Genomic DNA, 18,068 nt, shown 5'->3' on the forward strand with positions numbered 1-18,068 from the left:
CTGTTCCATATCTTCCAGTGTTACATATTTGGAAATTAATTTTATGTTACATAAATTTAGTTTTTTGACTTTGGATAGTATTGATTTCCTGAACTCCTCTTTTATTTTTCATATATTTTTTTATTCCTGCAATTTTATCTCAGTTTGCTATAAGTTTCAAATCTGTCAACATAAAATCATGCAAATAAAACTTGATAAAAATATAATAAACTGTTTTATTAATTTGTCAGACATTTACAGTTTATATAATTTTGGGGTGGCAGTTTTACTTCTCCATATGTGCATGTGCTTCACCCACCCTCCCCCAAACCACCCATGACAAGGTTCTAGCCCTTTCCTCCTCTAATCTTATTTTTCTCCACTCCCATTCCTTCCCATTTAAGGCTATTTTTTACTAAGTCTAAGAGTTGATTTTAATGTGCTTTGCCAGTATAAGTTTTTTTGTCATTTATAGTCCATAAATAAGTGAGACATTCCTATATCTGTCTTTCACTTTCTGATTTATTACACTTAGCATAATCACTCCAAGGTCTATCCATTTTGTCCCAAGAGATACTATTTCATCTTTTTTAGTAGCTGAGTAGTATCCCACTGAGTATATGGCAATTGTAGAAAATGCTGCTATGAACACAAGAGTTCATACGTCTTTTGTATGGATATTTTCATATTATTTTGGTAAATACCAGCAAAGGTTTTGTGGGTTCACATGGGAGTTCCATTTTCTTAAAGTATCTCTATAATGTTTTCCATACAGACTACACAAATTGCATTAATCTGAAGCAAAATAAAATTTTACTAGAACTTGAAAAGAAACTACACTGAACTATGCAATATGAACTCATTGAAAGAAATATAATAGTAATTCAACAAGGAATGCATGTTGTATAGGATGATATATGACTATCACATTTGGTAGTGAAACATATTTTACTTGTAAGAAAGAAGGATATTCTGTGAAATTGTCATTGAATGATTTATAAAGAAACAAAGGAATTTCTAGGCAGTAAAACAATAAAACTCCATTGAATAAATATTCCACAATGTCTTAATCCAGTCATCAGTTGTTGTTTGCTTAGGTTGGTTCTACAATTTGCCTATTGTACTGTGATGCTATGAATGTAAGTGTGCATTATCCCTTTCTCATTAGTTTTCACATTCTTTGGATAAATACTTAGAAGTGATATTGCTGGATCGATCCTATGACACTTGATCTTAGCATAAAGGCTGAGAAGCGATGCTGGATTCTATTAATTCAATTTTTATTTTTAAGGCATCTCCATACCATTTTCCATAGAGGAGCCACCAAATTACATTCCCATCAACACTACTCAGCTATTTGAAAAGATGAACTGGTGCTGTTTGACACAGTATGGTTGGACCATGAATGATTATGCTAAGTGAAATAAGCCAGAAAGTGAAACACTAATACTGTGAGGCTTCATTTATTTGTGGAATATATGACACCAAAGAAAACAAACTAGCAAAGTACAGTAAAATAATTCTTAGACTCTGTGAAAAATATACTGGTTACTAGAAGTGAGGGAGTGAGGGAAGAGGGGGGAGAGGAAAGAAAGGGAGATGTCCTTGGTGCTGGGGTTTTGGTGGAGGGTCAGTGAACAGGTCAGTGCATGTATATGTTGTGAAAATGTATCCATGAAATTATATAATTATATTAATGACTGACAAGTTAAAAACCAAACAAACAAGGATCGACAGGAAGAAAGTAAGATGTGGGCTAAGGCTCAAAGTTGGATTAAGGCTCTTTGAGGACCTAACAAGTCAGGACCAGACTGGCATTTATAAAATGGCTGCAGAGAATAGTGGAAGCTTTGCTAAGAGCCTGTTTGTCTTTATGTGACAATTGAGAGAATCCATTTAGAGTAGAAAGGTTTGGGGATCCCAGGGTGCACCTCAACCTGCTCACTAACAGGATTACTACTTCTTATAAATTATATGTACAAAAGGGAGACTTTCAAGGCAGGAAACAAAGGATGAGTTTAGTAACAAATATATTGAGTTTATAATACTAACAGAACACTCACATTCCCTTAGAATTTCAGAACTAGAATTCAGAATATAAACAATACAGCTGTGCCTACTAGACATAATCAATATTTCAAGTAAATACAATTGAAAGATAAATTATTGTTTAAATAGGTATAACTTATGAGTTTTAGCATAGTGGGTGGTGGTAGACAAATTCTTTTGAATAGGAAAGCATGTTAAATTACTTTTTAATTATGCAAATTTGTGACATGTGATAGAATAAAGGCATTTGTTGCCTGAGGTGATTTATTTCTGTAAAAATTAGAAACAAATGTTAGAGAAAAGAGACTTCAACACTGTATCCTGAGAGAAATTTTCTGTCACAAAGTGGCAAATATCTTGTATTAAATGCCTAATATCCAGTCTTAATTAGTCTCTACTATGTGTTTTTCCCAGAACAACTTTTCTTGCTTTGTTACATTGTCAAATATTAAATCTCCCCTTATTAGATTATAATCCTCTGAGAGTTTGTCAGTGAGTGAAATAGGAAAAGTCATTTTCAAATTTACTAATAAGAATACATGGAGAAATATTTCAAAGTGCCAGGAAAATGGTCTTGTTTCTTTCTCTAAATTTACTGTTGAATCAGAAACTATGTAGGGAAAGTAGCCCTGGAGTGAAGAGTCTTTTTGACCCAATATTTATATATTCCATATTCTTGATATGCTATAGCTCAAGATGCAAGTTTTCCATTGTACGCAAGCTAATGATTCTGTCATTCAAATCACCCTCTTTATGTATTTAATAAGCTCATATTTTAATGCCACCCTGAACCAGACACCGCTTGAAGCACTTTATAAATAAGTCATTTAAATCTCCTAGTAACACTATGAGATAGGTATTGCCAGTATTGTCACTTTCAGTTGAGGCAATTAAGAAGAAGATAAAGTAACTTTTCTGAGTCATACAGCTGTTTAGTGGTGGAGACCTGTTGCTCTCCAATCTGTCCTTTTAGCTAGGACACCATGTTGTCTCTATGCCTTTAGAAATCAAGGTATTCCCATAATACTTGAGGAGACTTCCTTCCCTGACTGACTTGCACAAATATAAGAGAAATTTCACTGAAAGTCGAATTGGGGTTTATGCTATTTGGTATTTCCCTGGTTTTCACACAGAGGTACAATTCGTATATTCTGAGAACTGACTTTGGGTTCTGTTCCTTGAGCTAGGGCTAAGCAGGTTCAAATAAAATAATCTTAACTTTGCTCATTGCTGTGAAAGATTTTCCCTAAAATCTGCTATGTGCTACAATTTAATGTATGATGCTTTGAATCTGAAAGAAAAATGGTATTTGTTATCTTGAAAGTGAAGTGCTCTTGAGAAAAGAAGAGTCAAGTTGATAAAACTGCATGATCAAAACTTCAAAACATTGTAGGAGCTAAAACTTAAGTGAGAGATAAGAAATTCACCCATCCCAATAAATCTTAGGACTTTCCAAGAAAATGAGAACAGTTTTAGATTCCTTGAGCCTTGACCCTTGAACAACAGAAAAGGCAAAGCAAATATATCAGGCAATGCCAAAGAAGAGGGTGGAAGTCAACTACACTCTAATCTCCTTCCTTCCTAAAGATTTCCAACAGATCAAGTCTGAGCTCAGGGGCAAAGGAGTTTTAATTGAATAATAAGTCAATGTTATAGCATTGATAGGACCAGATTCTTTTATTGTCTGAAAACAAATATGTGTGTTGAGTTGAAAGTGACATGACAAACAAAGGATATTTCTAGAATTCCAATCAAGGAGGAAAAGAGATCCAACGAAAGTACTGTAAAAACAGTGGGAGCCAAACAATAATTTGCTTCTCTTTCTGTTTATTAAACTATCTGGTTGCATTTATTTTCTTGAGTTTACTATAGCAAATTGACCTTTTTATAGGGAAAAAAAATCAGATAAATCCAAAACAGCTGTCAAAAAAGCATAACCAATATCATATATTTTATGAACCTCAATAATGATCCTTAAAATAGTATCTTTATCTTATGAATATGAGAACATATTTTCTGAGATCGTCACCATAATTTATTAAACTCTGAGTTTACAAAATAATGATAGATAGCACTGATCTAAGTTCTACATGTTTTCTTTCATATGTGTAAACTTCTTTGTTTTTACTGTGTGGTGTTAGCTCCACACCAACACTCTCCCTTTAGTGCTCACTATACCTCAGCCAGTTAGGATTTGGTTGTAGTGTAAAAAATTTTGGTAAAATATTTGGAATACCAATGGGTAATAGCATAAACCTGTCCTTTCTGTGTAGAAAAACTGTTTTCTCTCTGAAGAACAAAAAATACATTAATTTTGAAAAATTTAACATACAAAGGTTGAGAAAGATCTGTACTTTAACCCCCACTTTCTTATCTGATAATAAAAATAACTAAGAATTATATTCTGCAGTACCTATAGACATTTAGTTAAAAATACATTGCTTTAGTATCAATCTATCACTTTACTTTGTTGTAAAAACTAAAAGAGAAATTTTCTATAATATCTGTTAATCCATCCAAATTATTGCTGACTTAATAAAATGTAACCTTGAATTTTGAAGAGAGAAGTAAATTCCTCTTGAAAATAGTGAAATTAAGCTAAGGCAATTAAATCAAATAAATATTTTAGATGCAGATTATTTGTAAATAAATAAAAAGCTATCTGTCTCAGAAAATTCTGAGGTTTTTAAAAGTTTTTGTTAAGGTTTATTTATGTGTAGTTGTTTTTTAAGCTTTATTTATGCATACAAGAACTGGGGTGTAAGTCAGAAGTGCTAGGTGGGGGGTGGTGGTGAGAGGATTCACCGGAGACACAGTGGGAAGCAGAACAGGCAGATCTACTGAAATACACTGCTGAGGGGAGCAGTGGGCAAGACAGGAGAGGTCTGCTGTGCCAAAAGTGGATTAGCTCCCTAGCCAGGAATCAAACTCGGGCCACAGCGGTGGTAAGATAGTACTGAGACTTAACCCCTATGCCACCAGGGAGGCCATCTGAGTGTCATAGTTAATCTTTAAATTAGAGGAAGTGATGATTTATTAAAGGAAAATAATTGTCAATATCATAACGATTAATTACACATATTGCTCATCGATTTCTGTTTACTTATATTTCCAGTGAAATGTCTTAAATATATTTATACTTCTTACCCTGGCAGATGTCATGTTTTATTATTATAAATATAATTTTCATAAATACTTTCACACTGTAGACCACTTATTTCTTTCCAAGACAATTATTTAAAAGAGAATCTCCTGCATTATTAAGACAAAAATAAAAATCTTAAAAAGCAGACAAAAAACCCCTATCAAAATTTTGTGATAGCTTTTATTTGGTACTAAACAATGCTATGGATATGTAAATAAAGATAGGTGTAAATAATCCCTATTTTAGAAATGGGAAATATTTTGAAATTGAAGTTTGCATCATAGCAAATTTAGAAAAAAAAGGAATCAGGATGCTAATTAATTGTTTTTTTGCAAACTCTTTAATTTCAATATTTTAAAAATTATATTTTATCATTTGAAAACATACTAGGTAAATATGGTTAAGTATTAAAAGAATATTAAACTATGACAAACTAAAAAGTTCAACTTAACAAATGTGAAAGTGGTTCAATTTTAAAAAGCTCACTCCTATCAGATAATCTATTATGTATCAACTTTTAAGTCAATGCCAGCATTAATCATAATGGGGACTGTAGGGTAAATGAAGATTGCTTAGTCTTTTGCGCCATTGGCCTCTGTGGCTCTCACCTGCAGCCTTGAATGCAGGAGGCGCTTAGTAGCCTGGGCTCAGGGTATGCCTGATGGTGGACACCTGGAGTGTAGTGTGGGCGTGCGTGAGTGGGCTTGCCTGAGTGGAGAGACTGAGCACATAAGGGCGGCATCACAGAGAATGGTGCAGCAGAGGACCATGCAGGGGAGCACAGTGGAGCACATGGGAGAATGCACCACATGAGGAAAGGCCTTATAGAGATTCACAGGGAGGCCCAACTTGCTGTCTCCCTGCTGGCTTGTTTCCCCTAATTTGTGGAGGGGATGATGCCAAGGACTCCAAGTTTCTCTTTCAAGCTTCCTGAACCTATGATGAACTTACCTGAACTTACCTGAACTTACCTGGTTGCAGAATAGTGACAAATCAGAAGAATTTTTTCTTTCTAGACATTGTAATTTGTTACTCTCAAGGTACTTACTAACTCAATTAGAGAAAAACAAAAAACAAGAAAGGAAAGATCAGGGCCTCCCCAGTGGCGCAGTGGGTTGAGCATAGTGCTGTGAAGCTGCCCGCAGCCTCTGCAGCATGGGTTCATTTGCTGGCTGGCCAGTGAGAAACCCACATGGCATGGCGGACTTCTCCTGTCTCGACTGCTGCTACCCTTAGCAGTGTCTTTGGTCGGTCTGCCTGTTCTGCTCCCCTCTGTGTGTCGGGTGAATCCTCTCACCCTCCCATGCCTCTGGCCTGTACCCCAGTACTTGTATAAATAAAAATAAAAATCTTTAAAAAATGGGAAAGATCAGAAAGAAAGACACGGTGTTAAGTGTATAAATGTGGTATAACTTTATCCCACGATACCGTCTTAAAATCTAATAAAAACAATTGGGATATATAATTCAGTAAGATACTGAATTATCAAAACATTATAATAAAACCAATACCTCCATGTTTTGCAACCACCCCAGTCACTGTTGATTCTAGGGATTTGAAAGATTATTTTGGAGCCGTTTGCACCATTTTTACAGGTTTTAATGGTTAGCAGGGGAAACAAGCCAGCAGGGAGACAGTAACTTGTGCCTCTTGTGAATCTATATGCTCTTTTCTCTGGGTTGTCATAGTCTCTTCCTCATGTAGCCATCGCTTGTCCTCTCATGGCCATTCCACAGTAGCCATCTCTGAGCAAGAGACTTCTAGGCTCTGGTGTGTACACTTTCACATGTGCACACACCCATGCTCAGGTGTCCATAGTCATGCACACATGCCCCACACCTACACGCCTTCTAGGTTAACAATATCAAGGCTGCAGGTGATAGCCACAGTGGCCAATGGCATAAAAACCTGACAACTTTTATTTACCCTATACCCTGCTATTCAAAAAAAAAAAAATCTTTTACAAAACTTAATAGACATAAATATGCCGTTTTATATAGTAGTTATAAGATAAAATTTCTAGGAGAATAGCTGAAAAGTATTTAGTGCCTGCCTAAGGAATGCTTTAAAAATTGAATTAGAGACATTAATATGACCGCAGTGAGAGAAAAACATATATTTCTTGCATAACTTAGGATAGTGCAGACATAAATTCCAAACTCCTCCTCTTACCAAGACATTCCTGCTTTTGACAATAAAAAGCAGGGAAGTTCCATTATGTTAGTTCAAGTCTGGGCAAGTTCTCTGCCCAGTAGGAAAACATTCAAGGTTAGCCTGTGGGGGTTGAGCTGAAAGCAGAAGGGAAGAGAACGACTATCTCAACAGAAGCCATTGTATTGGTTAGTGTTCTCCAGAGAAACAAAATGTTAGCTTAAAAAAATGTGCTCAGGAGATTGGGATGACTAGTGATTGTAATATCCATAAGACAACTTGTTTGCCTGAAATTCAATAAGAAATTATGTTGGAGTCTTGAGTAAGGGGGGCTGGAAACTCAGGAAATGATTTCTATTTTGTCATCTGAAGTTTAAGCACTTCTTATGCAGGAAACTTAAATCTTTGCCTTTGGCACCTTCAACTGAAGGATGAAGAACATTACCATCTTGGAGGGGACTCTACGTTAAAAAAAGTCTATTGATTATAAATGTTAATAAATGTTATAAATGTTAACACAAAAAAAATACTTTTATAGCAGCATTTACACTAGTGCTTGACCAAACTACTGGGTGTCATAGTCTAGACAAGTTGAAATATTAAATTAAACATCACACCACCCTAGGTAGTCCCTTCATCTGAATGGGAAACTTACTATAGATACTTGATTCAGCTTAGAGCAAAATCATCATCTGGCTGAACCCAGCTCATGTAGGCAACTTGTAAATTTGAATGATAGGGAAACCAAAATCAGCAATCAAAGGGGTATCTCTCTTCTTGGTCTCAACTAAGGGGTATAATCTAAAGAGGTTTAAAGCAATCAAGAGGTACCTCTTTCTTGGTCTCAACTAAGGGGTATAATTTAAATCTTACAAAGAAGTTGTACTGGATTTACAAAGAAGTTGTTACCAAGAAAATCAGTAACTTAAAAAAGGATAAGATTTTGAGATTTATGGCATTGCTAAAACTCCCAGTTCTCAGAAGTTAAGGCCTTAAGGGGGGTATATTTTAACAACTCTCCTCATTTTCCTCAATGCATAGGCATCATCAAATGGATCCCTTATCCAGATATCTTCCTGGACTTTCTTTTTTTTTTTTAATATAATATTTATTTATTTATTTATTTATTCATTCATTCATTTATTTATTTATTTTTTTATACAAGTACTGGGTACTGTCAGAAGCGTGGGAGGGTGAGAGAATCAACAGAGCCAGAGCGGGGAGCAGAGCAGGCAGAAGTACCGAAGTACACTGCTGAGGGGAGCAGCGGGTGGCAGGAGAGGTCTGCGCACCATGTGGGACCCTCCTGTGGTGGCCGGGGAGCAGCCGGGGATTGAACCAGTGCTGCAGAGGCTGTGGGCAGCTTCGCAACCCAGCACTCAACCGCTGAGCCACCGGGGAGGCCCAATCTTCCTGGACTTTCTGTGGAAAAATCCTTGAAAACTGTGAAATGTTTACTTGCAGACTGTATACAATTCTGATTTTAGGCATGAAATTAAGAAATCTCCCCAGACCTAGCTGGAGGCTAGTCCTCAGTCTTACTTTAATAAATTCACTTACTTATGTTTGGCTTAATTTATATAAGTCAACCTGTATAATAAACTACTAAGGTTTGATTATTTGTTAAAAGGAAAAGCTAACTAGTTCCAGAACAAACAGTAAATGTAACATTTCACTCCAGATTGACCTATAAAGTTAAAGTATTTCCAGTAAAATACCAATAAGTTGTTTCTGCTTGTTGAATCATTACAAGAAGACTATAGAATTTATATTGGAAAACATGCACAGGAAAGCAAAGTAATTCTCACAAAACAAAATAATGTATATTGAATTATATTGTAAAACATAGTAATTAAAGGAATACAATTTAATTTGGTTCTGAATCATGAAAAATAGATTAAAATAAAAAATAAAAATGTGCCTTGAATCATTGACCCAGGATGTGCTGAAACATAACTTTAAAATCAATAATGAAAATCTGAGTTATTCAATAAAGCATTTGGGTACCTAGCAAAACAGCATGGTATATTTACAAAAGATTGGGTTCCTAAATTTTTACCAGTACCAGAATATAGCATACATAAAAAGCAGAAATATACATGAGTCAAATATTGAGTACATCAATTTACCAGAATAAAATAGGATAGCTTTAAATAATTCTATTATGTCAGAATTTATTAAATAATGTAAAAATGATAAAACAAGAACTGGATTATAAATAAACCATTTTATCATTAAAAAATCTACTATGATCATAGTCATACTGGGAAGTCATTATTATAAAGTAATTAGTGTTTCATTAACATAGAAATAGGATATTGTAAGTAGTAAAATAAGAGTGAAAAACAAAAGGAATATGGAAAGGTAATTCTCATAGAGAAAGGCAAATTACTTTTAAAAAATGTTCAAAACTTGTTTAAGTCCGCTCATTTGCAAGTATGAATGTCAAGTTAAACTCAAAATATGAAGAAGACCAAAAAGTTATATGGTATATAGTTATATGGTATATAGTATATAGTCACCTCAGATAGGAAATTTTCCTAATGATAAACTCTTGCAAGAAGTGATGTAGGTAAATGTTGACTGAAGGGAAGTTTATGGTAATGAAATCCTGGAAACATCCTAAATTGCCTTGAACATGGAATTGGCTAAATAAAGTATGTCAAATCTCTGAGAAAAATATGACTCAATCAATATAGTGGTTTCCCCTATTATGCAAAGTTAAATTATTTATATTGGGTATGCTCTGCTAAGCTTGCTTTTTAGGTACCATAACACTTAAAGATGTTAATATAAATTAAGGGTAATAGCTTTTCCAGATCCCAAAAGTTACCTACCAATTCACACCAAATAGGAATGTTTTACTTTTGGATATGAGGGGAAAACTGTATGCAGTGTTAGTTTCCAAAGTTTATAACAGAGAATTTGTCAGGGATGTTAACTTTTGTATAGAATAAAGTTTGGAAGACAGATTGAGGAATAACAGATGATATTGGAGTAGACACATTTATAATTCTACACACCTGTTTGTCTACATACCTATCATTCTGCCTTCCTTTGTCTATAATATTTCAAATGCATATAACTATATCATAGTCAAAAGTAAAGTATGAAAAACATTCAAAAGCTACACGAGAAGTTGCTAATGGGAAAATTGAATATCTTGGGTGAAAATTAATGTTGCATTTGTTCCTTGTTAGAATATTTATAATTTTACCATGCATTTGTACTACTTTTCTAATTCAACAACTTGAATATTTTAAGGAAATTTTGAGATTCCTTATTTTTATTTTATTATTTAGTTATTCTTTTTTAATTGAGGCAATATCACTATATAAGACCCTATGTGATTCAGAGTCATAGGATCACACCCTTCAGGTATATGTTACCATACAAAACTCATCACCAAGGCACCCATAGTCCTCCACCATAGTCCAGTTGGCCACTCCCTAGTCTGCCTTGTCCCCTTTTTCTTCCCCTATGGTAGCCTGAATTTTATAGTGAGGTTTCTAGGTTTGTTATTGCTTTAGTTTTATCTGACCTTTTGTTTTGTTTCTCAATATTCAATATATAAGTGAAAATATACAGCAATTGTCTTTCTCCTTTTGACTTATTTCATTTAACATAATACAGTTCCATCCATGCTGTTGCGTGGCAAGAGTTTATCTTTTTCATGGCTGAGTAGTATTCTGTATTGCATAAATACCACATCTTCATGATCCATTCATCTGTCATTGGTAATTTAGGTTGTTTTTATACCTTGACTACTGGAAAGAGTGGTGCAATGAATGCAGGTGTGCATATGACCTTTTGAATTAGTGTTTCCACATTGTTAGGTTAGATACTTAGGGGTGGAAATGCTGAGTCAAAAGGTAGTATCGTTTTAAATATTTTGAGAATTTACAAATTGTTTTCCGTAGAGACTAGCTCAATCTATATTCCCACCAACAGCTTACAAGTTTTCCTTTTTCTCCACAAACTTGTCAACACTTGTTTTTTCTGGTCTTTTTGATAACGTGTGTGAGGTGGCATCTCATTGTAGTTTTGATTTATATTTCTCCACATATAAGTGATAATGAAAATGTTTTCATGTGCTTATTGGTCAGCAGTATTTTCTTTGGAGAATACTTATTTTGCTCTTCTGCCAATTTCTTAATTGAGGATTATTTTTTTGTCTTATTTGTTTTCTTTTTTGGAATTGAATTTCCTTATTTTTAAAAAAAATTTATTTTTATTTATTTATGCATACAAGAACTGGGGGGTAGGTGAGAGGTGCAGGAGGTGAGAGGATTCACCAGAGAGATTGGGGGGCAGAACAGGCAGATCTATTGAACTACACTGCTGAGGGGAACAGTGGGTTAGACAGGAGAGGTCTGCTGCACCAATGTTGGTTAGCTCCCTGGCCGGGGATCAAACTCATGCCACAATGGCTGATGATAGCTTGATAGCACTGAGACTTTAATCCCTGCACCACCAGGGAGGTCCTGAATTTCCTTATTTTTGTAAAATGTTTGAATTAGAACCTTATTCACTGAACTCAGGTGGAAGACCTGAAACTACTATTACCTTACCTCAATGTTTTCATTTCCCATTGATAGAGTTGCCAGATAAAAATCAGAAATATAGTATAGTAATCTAACTTTGAATATTAGATAATGAATTTTTGAAACATAATTATGTGTCAAATATTGCATAGATGATACAATTTTCTAAATCTGGAAACTTACTTTTAAGTTAACATGTAACGCGAAAAAATACAATGCAAGTGTAGTTGTGGTGATTATATAATTTTTTGTAGAAATCAGGAAATGTTTGCGAGTAAAGTGTTGTGATCTGCAATGCATTATGTCAACATAAACCAGGACTCTGCCTGGAAAAGTAGATATCAAAGAATTCTAAATATAATCCCTCACTAAAAAAGATAGCATAAAGAAAAGAATGGTTGAAAGAAGCTAGTCATGGTAAAATATTATTCTCTTCTGACCAAAGCTACCTATAAATTTTGCCCCCACTGCTCCCTACCACTGACTCTGGAAGGATGAGTTTATCTCGGAAAGGTGCAGTTACTGTTTAATGGATGTAAAAAATAGGGAGAAAATGAGAGAATAATAATAATATGTGTGAAAATCAGTTTCCTAATATCACTATCAAAAAAGGAGAGTGTAAGAGAGTAAGAAGGAAGCAAAGTACAATAATCACTCCTCAGGAATACAATAAATCTTTTTTAAAAATGTTGCTATTACACAATCCATGTGCTTGTTACCTGAGGATGCTATGCACTGTGAACAGCTCCATAATTTATTCTTACTATACCACAGGTTATACAGCCACATTTTAATAGACCAGACCTAGGACTGTTAAACGATAAAATAGTATTACAGATTTCAGTTCAAGACCGGTTGAAGAGTATTTAAGAAAATACTATAAAAAGGCAGTTTCCTAGAGGGAATTACACTTTAAATGCAGTGACCTGTGAAGAAGTTACTTCTCTTTAAACCTTCTCTGCTTCAAAAGGTTTATTGATTGTGAGGAGGAAAGAGTAAAATTTTGTGTTTACTTTTTATTTTGCTGCCTTCCTTAAAGGTCTAAAGGAAAAAGAAATACCATGATCTTTCTACAATCTTTCTGTTCTATGTATCAAATAGATTAACAGGAAGGAGGAAAAAATCAACTAAGAAGTTGTGTTAACAAGGTAAACTGCATCTAGCTATATTTATATGCGCCTTATTTGTAAGATAGAACATTCAACCTTATAAATGTCCATAAGATTATCCATCAGCATGCATATATAAGTGGAATCAATATTCAAATTAGAACAGTATTACAGGATTACAAGAATTATAAAGGACCTCAAAGACATGTAAAAATGTGTGAAGTGTATATAAAATTAAAAGAGATAGCACTAAGTTCTAAGATTGGTCACTGTACACCTAAACGCTAAAGTTCTGTTTCTTGTTTGTTTTCTTGCTTTTGTTTTCATTTTGCTTGAAATGACTATGACTTTTGAGTAAAGGACAATAGCTGTCTAATGACCAAGCAAAGATGAACCAATGGAATAAATATGCTGACCTTACTTCCCATCTTTTACTAGAGCTCTCTGTTGGTCAAACTCTATGGGAATCTAGAAGACAAAGATATAAATGTATTAAGTGACATAAATCAAATTGACCTCCTTTATTAGAGAGAATGGTGGAAAAGAACAGGGAAAAAGAAGATAATATGGGGTATTGACTGAACTAATAAATATTAAGTGTGTATTACATGCAGGAAATTGTGTTAGGTGTGGTGAAATTTAACAAGATAGGATTCAATCTTTCAAAGAAGAAAAGCTTATTTTAGAGACTTTAAAATTAATTAAATATTGAAGAAAAGTGGAAAAAGAAACCAAATTTGTCGTACATCAGTCCTTTCTTTTACAAAAATAATGCTTGTTTTTAGATATTCATTTATTTAGAAATAGTATTTCGGACATCATTAGGTTTACATTTTCTTCTCTCTATATCCATTAAAATACTTAATATTTACTACCATATAATTATTTTATTTTAAGGTGGTATCTAGTTTTTACCTGCTCACTGCATTAAATATTTTAACAAAAGGGATATGGAGATTTCAATAATATATACACTGATATTTTGGTAATAAACCATCCTCATTCCTTTTCAGTTAATCTACAACATGAAGTCACTGTTCCTGTAATTGCTTTAAACCTATTCTCACCTCTCCTTCACTTTCACAGTTTAAATGACCACTCTGGGGTAGGTGTGGTGTGGTGATGCACAGCTGAGAAGGTGTGAACTCTTCCTGTGAATAATACACAGTGATGTAAACCAATGGTGCTTCAAATAAATAAGTAAATTTTAAAAATGTCAATGAGGAAAAGCTTCCTTTGTTGTTATTATTCATTGATTAGGTATCCTGTGACATGAAAGTATATTGTCTTTTCTTTCAATGTACACTTACTCAGGTTAACAATGTACACTTACTCAGGTTAACAAAGCTTTTTAAATATAGATGGGAAGTCTATATTAGAGATTCAGGGACTCTTATTCCCTGGTGATTTAGAGGTCTTATAGGTGTTCAATGAAAGGTCATTGATTGTGTTAGAGGGATCAGAGTAATTAAAGTTCAAACAAGTGTGGACACGAAAAATAACAACACCTGCCATCTTCACTGAATCCTCAATTTTTTCATTATTATGAAATAGTACAATAAATCCAAATGTGACTTTAGATAATGTCCAGTGCAACTCACTCACTTACAGATGAAAAGTGAGCCCCACAGAGATTAACTGCTTCCTGCAAAGAAAATGCTTGTAAGTAACAAATCTAGACCTGGAACATTTCAATATGCTTTCCAATAAACCACAGTGGCTCTACTTTTTAGTCACTCTACTGTAAAGAAAAATAAAATTTTAAATGAGAGGCTTTATTCTCTGTGTTCAAAGTAGGAGAAGAGAGTACCCCTCCCCCCAATTTTTCCTTTGAAGTATATTTTAAGGTCATGATAATTCTGTTTAAGTATTTATTTGAAATACATATAAATAAATTTTAAAGACTAGATTGTCATTTTTCAGCTTCCCATAGAGTTGGGAATATCATTCTCAAAAACCTAGGAGCCATCTTTATAAAATACATACATCGATGGAAATAGTACCCCTATGTCCCTATTTCTTTTTCTTTTTTCTATTTTTTGGTTTGTCAAGTGATCCTTTATTGAAGCATTTTTCTTTGAGGCTCTTAACTAGCTGTGCACTCCACCACATCACTGTTGAAATCATCAATGATGTCATGAAGGTGGCAGCATCAATATTGCAGCCCACAGACTGCTCTCCATATTTCTGAAGGAGGGTAGGGCTTTAACTTGGGTGGCACCATGTTCCAACTGGTAAAACTACTTTTAGTTATAAAAATATGAAATGTTTGTTTTTTTTTTTCCCTCTCGATAAAGCATTTTAGCTAATATATCCCAATTAGGATATATTGCATGTGACAAATAGTTCTGTTCCTGCCAATGTCAAGTTTTTTTTGTTTGTTTTTTTTTAAGATTTCTTTATTTATTTAACAAGCATTGGGTATAGTCAGAAGCACGGGAGGGTGAGAGAATTCACCGGAGGCCTAGCAGGGAACAGAATAGGCAGACTGACGAAATACACTGCTGAGGGGAGCAGCGGACGCGGTAGGAGAAGTCTGCGTGCCATGTGGGACCCTCGCTGGTGGCTGGGGATCGAACCGGCGCTGCAGAGGCCATGGGCAGCTTCACAGCCCAGCGCTCAACTGCTGCCTGCTGCACCACCAGGGGAGGCCCCCCCCTTTTTTTTAACTTGTGAACCAGTTGTTGTTTATCTTGACGATATATAGGTAATGGATTAATGTTGCTTGGTTATATAAAAGATTTCTGTCCTTAAAAACTCTTAACAAATTGTATGTGATGTGTATCACATTCTGGTTTAAACCATACTCCATTGGGGAGGTGTTTTCTTTTCTTTTTTTATTTTTTTATAATGTTGAATTCCCATATTTAGTTTTTATGTATTTTTTAAAGATCTATTTTTATTTATTTATACAAGCACTGGGTACAGTCAGAAGCGCGGGAGGGTGAGAGAATTCACCAGAGCCAGAGCGGGGAGCAGAACAGGCAGAAGGATCAAAGTACACTGCTGAGGGGAGCAGTGGGCGGCAGGAGAGGTCTGCGCGCCATGTGGGACCCTCCTCAGGTGGCCCGGGAGCAGCCAGGGATTGAACAGGCTCTGCAGAGGCTGCGGGCAGCTTCGCAACCCAACACTCAACCGCTGTGCCACCGGGGAGGCCCAAGGGAGGTGTTTTCTTACTTTAATTTTGTGGAGAGGATTTTTGGGGTAGAAAAAGATTGTTTTTATTTATATTTTCCCAGTAGACTAGACTATGTCTATTTTCCCTCCTTCTCCCTTACTTCTTACCTTTGAGCCTTTCCTTTGGCCCTTTGAAAATTTGAGTTATGCATCAGGAGCCAAAAAAGAGTAAGAAGTAATTAACAATTCTTTGAAATTTAATTCAAGTCACCAAATGTTTATGTCACATGAATTCAGAAATAACTACCTTGAAGACACTTATTTGCAAAAACATGAGTAAGATGGGCTGTTGTATTTAAGAAATGGATAGAGGAGAGAGACAGTGAAGATGTAATTGTAATGCAATAAGGTTCATGGAATGATAGCAATGTATATAAGATTCTCTGTTAATGCAGTGGTTAAGTGCAGAGATCTTAATGCTATAAGTTCAACCCACTTTTACCCCCTAGAAAACTAGTGAATTTTGCCAAATCTTTCTGTACCTTAGTTCTTTATCAGTGGAATAATAATCCCCACTGTTTTTGGGCAGTTGTGATAACTAAATGACTTTTTCTACCCAAAATCTATATACATAGGGCTCTATACACTTAGTGTCCTATGTATATAGATATATGTATACAGTGTGTGTGTGCGTAGAGAAACATTTGAAGCTCAGTGTTGGGGGGAATAAAATTGTCAAGAACAGGGCCTCCCCTGGTGGCACAGCGGTTGAGCGCTGGGCTGCGAGGCTATTCACAGCCACTGCAGCGATGGTTCGTACCCTGGCCGCTGGCGAGGGTCCCACAAAAAAAAAAAAAAAAAAAAAAAAGTCAAGTACAGAGTAGAGTCATCATGAGGATTATCTTAAGTTTCTCTTCAGTGTGGAGTTTGCAGAAGGGTTAAATAGAAGAGTATAATAAACAGGTTTACAGTTAGGTATTGCCTGACACCAGCTTTACTAGAAGATGAATTTTGTGTCATTGGAAATGGGAGAGAAGGTGAGAATAAGGTAGAATACAACAATTTCATTACATGATGATCCTATATTCTGAAACTCCAAATATACTTTCAAATTACACTAATTAATAATATAAGTTATAAATGCATTTCTGACAGTTAAGTATGCTTGGAATCTAATTTCCATTGTTTAAAGCTTCTGTATATTGGCATTAAGAAAAATTATGCTTTCCTATTTGATATGTTTAATTTCACGTATCATTGTAAGCAACTAATATAAAAATTAATCCTGAACTAGATGTAATCAATTTTTCTGATCTCTTAATGCAGGAAAAATTTGTATAAGGAAATAGACTCAATATCTGACTTCAATTTTAATTCAATTTAAAATGTAAAGTGTCCTGACTACAAACATATCATGACTTAGTGTCCATTATAGCCTGTAGTAGAAAAAAAATGTGACCATATATTCAAGAATGTGCTTATCAAATTAGTCAATGTCTGCTTGATCAAATTTCTAAGATGACTGGCTGATTTAGTGGAAAATAAATAATATGCATAAAGAAATGCACAAAAGTCAAATTATTGGTTTATGTATACAATTTATACTATCAAACTGACATGTTTTATATTTGGTTCTTGATATCATAGTAAAACAAACTTTTTATAGTTTTGTCAGAACTAAGTGTCATTTCATAGTCTTTACTCCTATGTTCAACCAACCTCTGCGTGTCTTATGGATAGCTAGTTAGTTAATAATAATCACTCAGTGGTTGAAACATCACTTGCCATATATTTGCAAGAATTATTGATGCTTGTCAAGTATTTGGGAAGCAGACCCCATCCCCAATTTCTGTACGGCCAGTCACACCATGTATATTTTGCCAATAACATATTGGCAGAGGGAATGTTTTCTCTTATTGTAAACACACACATAATAAAAAGGTATAAAGTGATTTAAAGGTAATTATGAAATAT

Source organism: Talpa europaea (genome assembly GCF_964194135.1).
Source record: "Talpa europaea genome assembly, chromosome: 5".
NCBI classification, from domain to species: domain Eukaryota; kingdom Metazoa; phylum Chordata; class Mammalia; order Eulipotyphla; family Talpidae; genus Talpa; species Talpa europaea.